This window comes from Sorex araneus, chromosome X, assembly GCF_027595985.1.
Source record: "Sorex araneus isolate mSorAra2 chromosome X, mSorAra2.pri, whole genome shotgun sequence".
Lineage (NCBI taxonomy): Eukaryota > Metazoa > Chordata > Mammalia > Eulipotyphla > Soricidae > Sorex > Sorex araneus.
This window is the reverse complement of record NC_073313.1, coordinates 144,957,604-144,970,382: the sequence shown is the minus strand read 5'-3', so window position 1 is coordinate 144,970,382 and position 12,779 is coordinate 144,957,604. Positions and strand designations below refer to the sequence as shown.

Below are 12,779 nucleotides of genomic sequence, written 5' to 3'. Positions count from 1 at the left end.
TCCATTTATCCTCTACAGATGATGACAATGACCCCAAGTCCTCCCATTTCTTTAAAGTTTCCAAGGCACTTTTACTTCCATGATCCTCTCTGTTCCAAGAGATCCCCAGGAAAGTAGATGATGTGATCCTCTCACTGTGGTCCTTGGTGATGACCACCTGAGGAACATGGAGGGGCACAGTCTCTGGTAGGGAGTATTAGGAACCCAGGTGTCTTGATACTTAGTCCTCCCTATTACTCCAAACTACACCAGCAGCAAAGGTAGTTGGGGTTAACTCAGCAGCTTCCCACCATAGAGGAACCTCTATACAATCTACGACTCTCTTCCCATGGTAAAGGGAGTAACCCCCAGGGGAGGTGGCTGAGGATTTCTTGTACTTTATCTAGCTGGCCAAAGGCCGGACTTTCTATAGTGTGAGATAAGCATATGCAGCTGGCCGTTTTTGCCCCAGGCTAAATTGGCATCAGGCTAGGGCAGAGGTGTGAAATTTTGCTGAACATCTTTTTTTTTAAAATTTTTTATTGAGTCACCATGTGGAAAGTTACAAAGTTTTCAGGTTTAAATCTCAGTTATACAATGCTCAAATACCCATCCCTTCACCAGTGCTCATATTCCACCACCAAGAATCCCAGTATTTGCTGAACATCTTGCCTGGGCAACTCTTAATCCAGCTGGGCCTTCTGAATGGGAAAATACAAAGGCATAGCTGGGAAAGGGGTCATAGTAGAGCTAAAGCAAAACATAGCCCGAGTTATATACGCTGAGTGCCTGGTGCAGGAGCATACTATTATTAAGAGCAGGGGTTCTAGCATTTGCTGCTCGAGTGACTTTGGTCAAATTAATGAATGTTTGTAAGTCTTTGTTTTTTTCATCTATAAAATGGATATCTTCTCCACCTCATGAGGTTGTTAAGTACTGAGTACAATATCATAAACAAGCTCACACATATGTTGATTTAATAGAGCTTTCTGCTGACTTGTCAGATCTGTTCTTCCCTGATGTAGGACATGAAATGCTTAACCCTTCAAAAATTAGAACTACACTTTTTGATCATTTCAGGTTCCAAATCTTCCTTTAGGGCTCCTTCCTCTGGATTTATTTAGTGACATTTATGGTATGGCAACAGGTTGTTGTAATCGTGACAGATTTAATAATAATATCAAAATCTTATTTAGTACTGACATATTAGAACTTCCTTTACATCCATGATAGTTATGTAAGATAAGTACTTCTATCATCACCCCTGTTTTACATATGAATAAACTGAGCAGGACAGGATAAATCAAATACTTTTCCAAGGTCACATACCTGGGAGAACTGAAGCTGGGATCTGGAGCCAGGCAGTGTGATTCCTGCGATGATACCCTTTATCACTGGCTCATCTCTCAGTTGGCTGGTCAGGAGGAAGAGCTGAAGCATAGGTTTCTGTTATACTCTTGACCACTCATAGAAGGCATCACCCATCAGTCACTCACAGTCAGAGAGTCCCCATATTCTTGTTTCAGCCCAAGTGCCTGAGAACAGATAAGAGGATAAAGAAACTATGAAACATTTTGTGTATTCTTGCATCTAAACAAGTTCTAAGCAGTGTTTTAAAGGAAAGTCAGTCCAGTCCTTCCTGGTCTCTGACTCCATGAGAAGGATGAGACTGGTGACAGCTTTGGTCAGGTCCCCCAGGGAAGTTTGTCTTTTCAGATCTTGGCTCCTAACAGAAGACTTGCACAAAGTAGGTGTTCAGGTATTATTCATTTAATTTGTACACAGCCAAAGGGGCATTTAGGCAAACTACTGGAGTATCTATATTCCAGTCGAAATTTATTTGACCTTTTATAGCCTCAATTTTCTTATTTCTACATTAATGGGTTCAAAATTGCTGTAATGGAGACCAAATGACATGATTGGGTGTTTTATCCCATGATGTGAAGTTGTTTCAGGCTAAGTGATCAAAAACCCTGTTATATGTTTTGTGTCTACTGTGTGGCATTCCCTGGCCTAGACCATCTTTCCTATTGCAATCTAACTTAGTGGCTTGGACTCTGGAGCCAGACTTCTTGGAGCCTACCACTTTGTTATTGATCTTGGATAAGTTACTCTGGGCCTCCTCAATTTTTCTCATAAATCAAAAAGAAATATTCTCAGAGGAACTTATCTCATGGAATTGTTGTGAAGATTCACTGATACAATCCATATAAACAGTACCTAAATAACTGCCAGGGGACATAACAATGAGTCAATGTTTTTGGCTATTATTATTGTCTCATCCAATAATTACGAAAACATATTGTAGGCACTATGATCATATCCTTATTTTACAGAAGACACTGAGATTAAGTCTTGCTCAGTATGATATGGAGAAGATCCTTGCCCCAGGCTTGGCACGTAGTATTGTACTCAGTAAGTATTGATTTGTGGATTAGGAATTACATTAAGTATCATTAAATAGCAGAGTCAAGGCTATACGCCATATCCTCAAATTTCTAGGCCATTATTCTTCCAGTTATTTCCCCAAATTTCTTTGCTCTTAGACTTTATGTAGCCATAGGCTACCATTTTAGGTTCTCATTCACTTGGCCTGAACATGGTATGAGCATGCATTTGCCATTACCTGTCCAGGCCTCTTAGCATCTCTATCCCTTATACATAGATACACAGACAACCTTTTCACTGCCCCAGGGCTCTGGGATCAGGTTGTGTCCACTGCTTTCAGAGGAAGAGTAGGTCCCACCTTATATCTCATGCCTGTTTCCTCTCTCTCAGAGACAATTTTCTCTGGATCTCAGGGTGGGACCAGGTTCCTTTCAAGGCATTTCCTGCCCTCAGTTTATATTTGGCCTTAGCAAAAGGAAAGGGAAGTAAGCAAGAGGATGGAATGTCTAAGTGTAACAGGGTCAAAATGGGTCAGTAGCAAAACTTTGAAGACTAAGAGAGGGAAGCGGGAGATGATGCATGTCCCTTCTCTCAAGTGAGCTTGGAATGACAGAGCTAAGTGCTCCTAGAAATCAGAACACCTCCACCCTCAGGAAGAGTTCATTCTTCCTTCCTAAACTTCTTGTCCTTTGTCCTGGAGCAAGTTGTTCTGTCAGGCAATTGGTCAGCAGAGTTGTGGGTATGTGCTGTTGACGTGGTGATACCAGAGGAGAGGGTGGAGTCAGAGGCTCACACATTGTTTAGTTAGGAAGTAGGACTTCCTGTCTTACCAGAACATTCAGTAGCCCTTACCACACAAACAGGAGGAATACCAAGACTAGCACAACTCAGTGTAGTGGAAATCCCAGTGGAATAGAAGAAAGAGACTCATGCTGCTGAAAAGGTAATGAAAATTTACAGGGGACCACTTAATTCAACTGATCAATTTTGGTGTTAAAAAGATTGGTGCAAGGATGGTAAAGGAAAGATTTATGGGATGGGTGTCTGACCTTATCATGATGACTTTTGCAATTTTTCAAGTTTGAGTTAGGACCTGGACCGCGTATACCTCAGGTACCAACTTGAAGCAGTCTTTGATATTCTCCCTTAACTGTGAATTTGTTCATTTGCAGAGAAGGAGTTGGCAGGTGGAGTTTGGCTCTTGGAAGAAGCCAGCATGAAAGCTTGTTGAGGGACTGGAAGATGGGAAATTGAAAGACACCAATAATTCAAAATATACAGCACAAGGTATGGAAAACTGAAACTATTTGATGAAAAAGTTGGTTGAACTTGTTGACAGACTATATGTGTGGAGAGAGGAAAGACCAGTACAGTGGAGTTTTATGTTTAGGTACTTGGATAGCTTTGGAGACATGAACATCAAAAAAGTTGGATTAGAAGGAAAAAAATGGGGTTGGTCTCCATCTGTGAACTTCTCTTGAATATTCCAGAGGAAAATTTCCGGGAGAGTTATCTTTTACTTAAATGGTCACTGCTAAAAATCACTGTTGGTAGTCACTTACATATACTTCTGCTTATGGTCTATTTATTGGTGAATGGCCATTAGAAGATGGAGAAATGCTCAAACAGAGGCTGTGACTTACGAAATATCATTAAACAAGTTCCAGAAGGTTATCTTCATATCCAATCCAGTACTATACTATAGTAACGGGCGGGGGTGCCACTGGTCAAACATCTTCCCCAATTCAGTTTGGCTGGCATCTCTTGCCTCCAGGATGGGCCCGGAATTGATGCAGTAGCACATTACTCACTTTACTAGCCTCTCTTCATCACTCTGTCAGACCACTTGGAACTGGGTTTGGATAGAATTTCTTGGGGGTAAAGAATGCTAATGGAATAACTACAATAGAGAAGGTGGCAGTTTTGAATATTGCAGCTAAAGGGAACCCCAAGACCAGATAGAGCATGAATTATATATGTTGGCCCTGCTGTATCTACTCTAGCAGAACATAGTGCAGGCTGACTATGGACCCTATTCTCAAGCAGCCCCAGCAGAACAAAGATCAAGCTTAGCAACAGGGTCCTCAAGACCCTTACACAACTCTCATTCATTGTTGGTGGGAATTCCAACTGGTCCAGCCCTTTTGGAAAACAATATGGGAATTCATAAAAAAATAGAAATTGAACTTTCATACAACCCAGCAATATCACTTCTGAGAATGTATCCAGGGACCCCAAAAATACTGCAGGAAAGCCATCTAAACGTTTATATTCACTGAAGCTCTATTTACAATAGCTAGGATCTGGAAACAACCTGAGTGCCTGAGAACAGATGACGGGATAAAGAAACTATGATAAATCTACACAATGGAGTACTATGCAGCTACCAGATAAATGAAGTCATGAAATGTGCTTATTAATGGATGGATATGGAGAGTATCATGCTGAGTGAAATGAATCAGAAGGAGAGGATCAGACAGAATGGTTGTAATTATTTGTGGGATATAAAAAAATCATAGTATGAGACTAATACCCATGGACAGTAGAAACAAGGGTCAGGAGGACTGTCCCACAATTGGAAGCTTGCTACAAATGGTAGGGGCAGTTAGGATAGAGAAGTCCACTATGACAATGATAGTTGAAAGTGAGCACTGTGGACCAGAACTGAGTGATGAAAGTAGGTAAAGGGATAAATATGATAACTTTTCAATACCTATTTGGCAAAACATAATTCCCAAAAGAGGAGAGAGAGGGAGAGAGAGAGAGAGAGAAAGAGAGAGAGAGAGAGAGAGAGAAAGAGAGAAAGAGACAGAGGTAGGCAGCGGGAAGTGTGGCAGAGGGGAAACTGGGAACATTGGTGTTAGGAAATTTACACTGGTGAAGGGAAGAGGGTTGGAATATTATAGACCAAAACCCAATTGTGAACAACTTTGTAACTGTGTATCTCATGGTTATTCAATTTTTAAAAAATCATGAAATATTTATATCGTCAAGTATAAAAATCAGAATTGCCTCCATTTAAGAATATTTACAGAATCTTTAGAGATAGCCTTTCTTATTTTCAACTGATAAAACTGTATGTAAAATTGAGCGCCCATTTCAAAGCAAGATTTGCCATGTAATAAACTTATACCTTTATATCATGTGAAATTTCTCCCCTTTCCTGGATCACCCCAGAATACTGTTCCATTATTATTCACAATTTAGTCATAGATTGCCCTGTATGCTTTAAAAATTACAGCATGTAGGATTTATATGCATATTGCCACTATTTGATTTGTTCTTTTTCCCTATTAACCTGTCTATCTTAATTTGTTTTTTATACAGAGGGATGATAAACAATAAAGTACATAGAAAATATACACACCAAGTACAATAAAGTATATACTAAATTTTTGAGGAAGAAAAAAGACCCTTGCACACTTTTAATGCATACTGGATCCCATCCCACACTTTTTTAATGAAGGAGGAATGGCAGGGTTTCCCTTGTGTTAATGTTCATTTATAAAATATCCCACCTAAATTAGCCTCCTCTCCCTAGCCAGTCCTGTAATACCACAGTATTCAGAGAAAAGGGACCTTTTCTGAATAGTGTGCCTATTCTTTACCTCACCTCTTAAATCAACTACAAGATAGAGTGAAGGTGCATGGAGGACCCTGAGGCCCCAAGGTAGTGAGGTAGAGGCTGAGATCCACGTGGCTTCACACTTCAGGTCGGGAGTTATTTATTGTTTTGTTGTTTGGGGACTACCCTGTATGTTTGTAGATGTTTAGCAATATCGGTTGGCTTCTACTTAATAGTCATTAGTGGCATCTCTCTCCAGATGGAATGACCAAAAATTTCTCTAGTTATTACCAACGGTATCATTGATGGCAACATTGTTGTTGGCTGGGAATCTCCATTGCCATGTGGGCACGTTGTGGTGTTAGGGAATTGAATTGAGAGCTACACTTGTGAACCTGTCACTGGATAGCAAGATGATTCAATGCATTGATTTTTCTACCACCCATTCCCACAGTACTGTACTCTTCTGAGAAAGTTGTCTTGGTGGTGCTTTAGGGAGATTCCAAAAGTCCTGCTCGTTTGTCACTAAATATTGCCATGGAGCTTGGCATCTAACTATAGTTCTGGATGAGACTAAGATGGCATCCAAACAAGTTCAGCAGGGGCCATGAGTTCTGACTGGCAACCTAACAAACCTGAGGTCAGCTAGCACTTTATCGCTAGCACAGTGTAGCACTGCCAAGCTATATTGTGGCATTCCTACTATGAGGTTTGGAATGTGGGAGGAGAGTTATTTTGGTCTTGTCTCCCTTCTCCCTCAGCCTTTCTACTTTGTAATAATGTAACCATATTTCTGGTTTTGGTTCTGAGCAGCAGGACCAGGGAGAAGCAACAAGTGTTTTAATCTTCCTGTAGACAGGTTATTGCAGATTTCCTGAATCTCCACTCTAAGGTCAACAAGGAAAGTCTCAGCATTTGTGGAATTTTGGAGTTGTTAGTTCATTCTTATGAAGGCCTCTTTCTCTATCTCTATCCTCCAAGAACAAATATGGCACAGTCAATTACCTGGGCCACATCTCTGCATGAGTTACTGCCAACCTAGAAGACTCCTCTGTGCAAGTTGGAATAAAGCACCTTCTATGAGGTATCCAAGACCCTAAGGCTAAGTGAGAAAGTTTCTTGTGCTCAGGTACCTTAAGACTTTCTTCCAGGAACTTATAGTTCCTTTCACACTGAAAGAAAGTGGTCAAATGATTTGTTGTCAACTGAAATTCAGTCTTCTGCTAAAAGACTTTTAGGGATCCCTCTCTAGAATTGGGAGTAGGCAAAGGAAATGGCCTTGTATCAATCTGATAAATTATCCAGAATGAAAAAATTAGCAGTTGATTTCCAATGTACAGTATTAGTGTCTGGAGTGGTAGGCTGCCCTTCTGCTTACCTTGGGATATCAGTTTAATCTCACAGAGCCAACCTAAGTAGCTTAGCTTTTCATATACACAGTGGTATCCTAGATCTTTTCCCATCTCCAAGGACACGGAGTTTTCCTTCCATACTTATTGAAGGTGGAAGAAATTGCTGATACCACTCCTTCATTTGGAGTCACTCATTCCGTTTTTAAGACCATAGAGGGGGGCTGGAGCAATAGCACAGCGGGTAGGGCGTTTGCCTTGCACACGGCCAACCCAGGTTCTAATCCCAGTGTCCCATATGGTCCCCTGAGCATCGCCAGGGGTGATTCCTGAGTGAAGAGCCAGGAGTAACCCCTGTGCATCGCCGGGTGTGACCCAAAAACCAAAATAAAATAAAATAAAATAAAAAGACCATAGAGGAAGTCTTTCCAAATAGAAAACAAAGTAAGGTCCAGGAAACCGAAACAGTTTTTGAAAGCTGCCTACGGGTTAGGTCAGTGAACTGAATGATGTTAATGAGAGCCCAAAGGCCAACACTCTGCTGTCCCCACTGCATTCATTAATCTCTCTGATATTTTCTCTCTTCTGCTTCAGAACTCAGGTCTAAAGAGAACATGGCTAGTGATTAGAATATACCAGAATATTGCCTTTGGCAATAATATTTCTGGGGTCCTATGCTGTGACGTTTTAGCTGGTCACATATGATAAGATTGGTGGTTCTCTTATTGTGACTGCAATTTCTTTGGAATCAGTTGGAGAACTCTAAAAAACAAATTAAAAACACCTTATTTCCTAGAGATTTTAATTTAACTGGCTATGACTAGACCCAGACATGGGCATTTGTAAAGCTCCCCAAATTATGATATACAACTATAGTTGAGAAATTACTGATCAGTAAATCTCAAGGACACTTTGATTGCCATCCTTGCTACTTCTATATATTTTTGCTTCTCCAGATCTTGTTTGGAATTCCAAATGGGAGGAATAAGGTTGAACTGGGATCTGGTCTGCTCTTTAACAACACACTGAGTAACCATAGCTATTTATATACACACACCTACACCTGAGATACAAGTCCTAATAGTGATGTGAAGAGGGTGGGGTTAGTGATTTTTTTAGTGAGACCTGTCTTTCTGCAATTTATTAACCTATTGTCTTTTTCCCTCACTGCAGTTCATTTTTGCTCGGTTCTTTACATGATTTAAACTTATCTTGAAAGATATATAATATGAAAATTCAAGTAATCTTAACAAAGGTAACTTTCAGGTAGTCAATTGCAAAACCAAACAGTGATGGCCAAATGTACACAGTAATCATGGAGCTAGCCAGGAACATTGTTAGTTCTCACTGTCTAAATTTGGAAATCAAAGCATAAAGAATAGAGCATGTTGGCAAGGTCATTTAGGCAGCAAGGAAGGGAGCCAGCTTGACTGGCAGGCACTTTCTCTCCAACTCATTTATTGCTTATGGGTATTATTACATTTCATCAATAGGAAATATTGTTGCCTTTTTCTGTGTTCATTAACTATCCTTTTATTCTCAGAACATTTCCGAGGAACAGAAATCCTACTTTCCTCTTCATTCATATTTTTTGCATAAAAAATGTTCTGTGCTCTAAGAATCCTAGCTATATATGGCCTTACTGCAGGTATAGGTGTGTGTGTGTGTGTGTGTTTGTATATTAACATCTGAAAGAATTCACTGATGCTCAGTTATTCTTTCTTTGACACTGTCTACAGGAAACATCAATTTCTGAGACTGATTTGACCCTAGAGCTTTCTAGTATGCTCTCTCCTCCAACTGGTATTTTGATTAACTTTGTCATTAACCAGGTAATCTGGGCTTAAATTCAATGAAATACAACTTGTGCCATCAGTGTGGTGTCCCCAAGCTGTCCAGGTCCATAAACCTAGCCTTGGTTGAAATGTGATATGAAGAAAGTAGTGGTTTAAACTCCTGGAATTTACAAATCTGGCACAGAGTCAGGGCCAGTGACCTCAGAAATTCCTCCATTGTTCCCCCTTTAGCTTGCCTAAGGTGTCACTCTGCCAGGCTTATAAGGCAATGCTACAAGTAGGCTATTTGAGCACTAACCATAAGCAAGTAGATTCTACTGGGCATGGGTGGTCACTCTAGTCACCAGTCTGGCAGGCTGGAGTAGTTAAAAGGATCAAGCTCCTCAGCTTAGTCTTTGCTTACTAAGACGTCTTTGACTGCTCCATTTGGTGCCTCATGGCCTCAGGTCCCAAGGAGGTGGTGTATTGTCAGAAGCCAGTGTTTCTGACATCATATTGGCTAATAACCCATTACATTTGAGGGAGGGCTGCTGAACCATGAAGTCTGTGGCCCTACTCCAAATTCTTGATTTCTTTGTCTTCTGGAGATATTGTGGCATCTTTGATATTTCTGCCTCCTAACTATCCTACCAGATATCTACCAGATATCGCAGAATCTCCTACCCCCATGCCAGGCTTTCTTCACTGGGGCCCCTCGGAGGGGAATGGGTTGGGTTTCCCTCCCCGCCCCAAGCAGAGCTCCGGCAGCTGAAAACTTCCGGAACTCAGCCACAGCCATGCTCAAGGCCACTCTTCACACACTCAAATGAGCCTCACACGTTAAGGAACTGGCAGAGAAACCCAGGCATGTGGGACCCGGGGCTGAGATCTCCAGTCCTGCTCAGATCGGGACTAGGCCTCCTACACTCAAACTCCCCATTTTCCAGTAGCTTGGCAGTCACACCCACAAGCTGCCCTCGGCACCAAGTAATCCCATCAATAGCCAAGATCCCAGAGATACACATTCTCCATCCCTCTTGGAGAGCCCGACAAGCTACCAAAGTATCCTGTCCTCACAGAAGAGCCAGGAAAGCTCTCCGTGGCATATTCAATATGCCAAATACAGTAACAATAACAGGGCTCATTCCCCTGACCTTGAAAGAGCCTCCAATCATTGGGAAAGATGAGTAAGGAGAGGCTGCTAAAATCTCAGGGCTGGGACGAATGGAAACGTTACGGGTGGCTGCTCGAGCAAATCGATGAACGATGGGATGACAGTGATACAGTGAACTATCCTTAGCCATTTGACTTCAATTCCAATAATGTCATAGCCACCTTGGACATCAAGGAAGGACTTCTAAGTAAGTCTCTTTTCCCCATTCCTCTTGAACACCTACAAGTAAAAGAATGGAGAAATTTATGATTTGAGTCTTTAGTACTATGCATCAGTGACTTTGCTCGCTGATATTTTAGCCAATGCTCATAATAGAGAAAACCAAGTCAGATTACGAATTTTCCAAGTCTAAAATCTAGACTGACAAGAAGGATTTCCAAGTTAGGCTTATGGCTGCACTTGGCTAAAATTGCAGAAAAGGTTGGAGATTTTAAAGTTTATTCTTTTTTAGTCTAATTTTTATTAAGATACTATGATTTACAAAGTCATTCACAATTGAGTTTTATGCATACTATGCTTCAGCACCAGTCACACAACACTAGTCTCACGACCAGTGTGAATTTCCTTCCACCAGTGGTCCCAGGATACTTCCCACCCTCCAAACTGCCTTTCTGACAGATACATTTTAAGTTTGGTTTGTTCTTTTCCTTCCCTGGCATTGAAAAAACAGAAAAGAACAATTAGCATAAAATTAAAAGATTCATTTAGGGACACAGTGATAGTGTGGGGGTGGGGCATTTCTCTTGCATGTAGCTGACGCAGGTTTGATCTCTGGCACTCCATATGGTCCCCCAAGCCCTCCAGAAGTTTTCCCACTTGTGTGCATAGCCATTAGTAAGCCCTCAGCACCATTAGGTATGACCCAAAAGCTTAAAAAACAAAAAGGATAAGATCAGGATTGTGTTTCTGATACAAAATTGTATGGCTTTGAAATGTTTCTTGTTTTTTTTAAGTATGTATATATATGTATATATATATGCACACATACATTTAATACATATACTTTTGCAGCTGGTGTCATATTACAGAGGGTAGGTTGTTTCTCTTGCACATGGCCAAGCTAGGTTTGGTTTCCTGCACCACGGTCACCCCAGTTCTGTCAGGAATGATTCCTGAGCACAGAGTCAGGAGTAATCCCTGAGCATTGCCAGGCATCGCGCCCAGACAGATAAAAAAAGACAAAGGAAAATGAATTTGGAATTTTTTGCCACAGATCTACATAAAATTAGAATTGAGGGAATTCAAAGGAATCAGTTTATTACTTTTTGGTGGTAATGGGCCTGTCAATCTGTTTATGGGAACCAGGGATCAGATCAGTCCTTGTGATTTTTTGCCAACTGGGCTGGTGGCTCAATAAAAAAGCCCAAGAATGTGGTGCTACTTAGGATCTGTGGTGCTGGGGATAACCTGGGCCACTCTGTCACTGCTCAGAGATCTCTAGAACCACACATAGTCATGCTGAGGGGCCTCCAAAACAACACCTGGAGGTGCTCGGGAAACTATGTGATGTCCTGGAACAAACCAGAGTCAGTCCGATGCATGGCATATGCCTTAACATGTGTACTATCTCCCATCATAGGAATAGGTTTTATAAATAAACTTACTAACAAACTGATATTAATGTGAATCAAGGCATTCATCCTTAAGCTAGTTCATTTAGACTACTCAAACTTTCAAATCATTTGAGGATCTAGACATAGGTAGATTCTTATTCAGTGGAGTTCTGAATTTCTAGGTAGCTTCCAGATAATGCCGACTGGTCCAAGAGCACACTGTGAAGAACAAGGTGCTAGAGGGTTCCAGGTTGAAATGAAAGAATCAAATGTCCATCTGGTAAGCAGGTAGGGCCACTGTCTAGCATTAGAGAAGCGGACAACCCACCTCTCTCTTGTGGCATACATGACTTCAGCACATCTACTGGATATGTGATACCAAGAACATCATTACTTTGCTCTCCCACTTTCAGCTTAGGAAGGAACATGACAGCATTGATCAGTGAGATACTCTCTTTAATCCCTCTCTCCATTTTCCTTCTAGCCACAACAGACTAAAGCTGCAGTGAAATTTCAAGGGTACATCCTAAACACACAGGTCGATTGGGATTTGCTATACATTCATGGGTTGCCATGCCACATTTCTGAACCTTTAGGTTTTACTATTCTATGCCAGACTTTCTGAAAAGCACTTTTCACTTTCCTTTAGAACTTTTCCTTTGGCATTTTTGTTCTCCAATGAAAGGGAGGTAGAGGCAGTAAAGATGAATAAAGACATCCCATATGGTTAGCAGTCAGATCAATTTTGCTAGCAATAAAACCATGTCCTTCAAGTAACCTGGATTCATTGCCAGATCCAAACTATATCTTGTCAGAGGAACAAAGATACCAAGTCAGTTATAGTTTTCTAATATATATATATATATATATATTAGGAATATAATATATAAAATGTATAAGTTATAGATAAATATAAAGTTAAAGTTAAAGATAAATATGAATATTAAAATATATAAGTTATATATTTCTAATATAGGTTAGAAAGTTTCAGTAATG

The 12,779-nt window shown here is 40.7% G+C and overlaps 1 protein-coding gene across 4 annotated transcripts in view; it reads left to right on the top strand.

Moving 5' to 3' along the window:
• The first annotated feature begins 3,219 nt into the window (after window positions 1–3,219).
• STARD8 (StAR related lipid transfer domain containing 8) overlaps window positions 3,220–12,779 on the top strand; it is a 30,165-nt gene continuing 20,605 nt past the window's right edge. For all 4 annotated transcript variants that reach the window (XR_008627442.1, XR_008627443.1, XM_055123351.1 and 1 more), the window contains exons 1-2: window positions 3,220–3,310; window positions 3,540–3,654. The gene's annotated coding sequence lies outside the window, so the exon portion shown is untranslated. The remainder of the gene's footprint in view (window positions 3,311–3,539; window positions 3,655–12,779) is intronic.